The 1,844-nt window shown below is 43.9% G+C and overlaps 1 pseudogene; it reads right to left on the bottom strand.

Moving 5' to 3' along the window:
• Nucleotides 1-704: 704 nt before the first annotated feature.
• LOC100674517 (peroxiredoxin-like 2C) lies at nt 705-1,638 on the bottom strand (annotated as a pseudogene).
• Between the last annotated feature and the right edge of the window lie 206 nt (nt 1,639-1,844).

Genomic DNA, 1,844 nt, shown 5'->3' with positions numbered 1-1,844 from the left:
TTTTTAAAAAAAGTTAAAGTCCCTTCCCTCCAGCATACTGACCATATAGTTATGTGTCTTAAAATATATGAAACAATTATTTTTCTCCTTTTACCAAAAAATAATAATAATAAATCCTCGTGGAACTGACCGTGGGTGCGTGGTGACATGGACTAGGTGAAAGGGGTTTGGTTTGCCACATTTTCTCCAAGTTAAACCATTACGATGAAAGTGTGTGGATTGCTGCCTATTTAATGTGCACATTTGTGGAACTTGTTATTTAGAAATGTATTCTTCACATAATTTTTAAAGATCTTTTCCTGCCCCCCCCAAACTAATCGTGCTCATTTTAGTACAGTTAGAAAATACAGAAAACTATGGAGAAAAAAGTAAGAAAAAGTAAGAACACCTGTAATCTACAGCTAGATCACTATGGGCGATATTCTGGTGTGTTTATTTCCTGTCCTTTTTCTAAACATACAGAAATATACACTAGAAAAAAAAATTTTTTTTTTTACAGATACATATAAAATTGGGATTATATTACTTATACCATTTGAAAACCAAAACAAAAGTAGAACTGTTCCATAGCGTTTCCAAGGAGCACCTGGCGGATTCTAACTGCCAACCCTTTGGTTCACAGCCATAGCACCTAACCACTATGCCACCAGGGTTTCCTATACCATTTGATATCTTGCTTTTTTCACTGAACAAAAGGGTCTTGAGTTGCTCTCCCTTGCCCCATATATTCTTCTAAGAATTTATGATTTTAAACGTCGAAAAAATTAATCTTTCATTGAATGAATATATCATAATGTAAAAAAAATTAAGAATCGTATTTTTGAAGTTTTGTACAAAAGCACATTTTTGACAACTGGTGCCTCTCAGCACACAAGTCAACTGGTACATTATCTCTTTGTGTTTTTATAACTCAGAGGCTAGCAGAGCCAGCAAGTTAGACATTTCACAAGGATACTATACCCCAAACATTTAAGGTCCTGTTCCCGAGGGGTCGTTTAGAAGCAACACGTTTTGTATAGAGTCACCCGAGGATAACTGAAGGTCTGTTCCTAAAGCTGACCTGCTGAGCTACAAGCTGTAAAAACAGTTGGTGGGTGTGTGATCCAACCTATTTCTGATGGGGTGTGTAAAATGGATGTTGTTACCTGGACCTAAAATGAGGGGTTCCTCCTTGCTGAGCTGGGTCTCCTTGAAAACCAAGCAGGGGCCAGTCACGGGTCTGAATGCTTTCTGAGAGTAAATCTGATTGCACATGGAGACTCTCTCCTGAGGAGGCAATTTCTTCACTTCTTTTCATTCCCCATCTTTTATAAATGTCTCTCCCGAGGTCAACATAGATTTCATGAGCATCCCCAGTTTGCAGAAAGGCTCAGTTGATGGAAGGATGACTGTCCAAGCACTGTGTGACATTTGCTGCTCCTAAGAAACTCCTGAGGATCAGGCCAGATCCACGTAGTCCCTGCGGATGTAACACAGGAAACGCCGCAGGAAGACCACGACTGCCCGGTGGTCCGCACAGCGCGGAACGGCGCCGGCGTCCTGGAGGCGTCCGCGGCGGTGGCTGGGGGCTGCCGCGCTCCAGGCCTGTCGGGACGGGAGCGGGACGGGCGGGAGCCAGGGCGGTGCAGCCACTGACATGCCGCGTGACCAGGGCCGCCGTGTGCCCTAGCCTTTATTTCTCGTGCATTTCTTTTTTGAAACCTCTGGTCTTGCAATGCCTCTGCTTTTCTCTATCAGCCTCTTTCCCTTCAAACCCACTTAGGAGCCCTGGTGGCGCACTGAGTGGTCAAGAGCTCCGCGGCTAACCACAAGGTCGGCAGTTCGAATCCACCAGCTGCTCCTTG

Source organism: Loxodonta africana, chromosome 20 (genome assembly GCF_030014295.1).
Source record: "Loxodonta africana isolate mLoxAfr1 chromosome 20, mLoxAfr1.hap2, whole genome shotgun sequence".
Taxonomy (NCBI): domain Eukaryota; kingdom Metazoa; phylum Chordata; class Mammalia; order Proboscidea; family Elephantidae; genus Loxodonta; species Loxodonta africana.
This window is presented reverse-complemented; position numbering and strand designations above follow the sequence as displayed.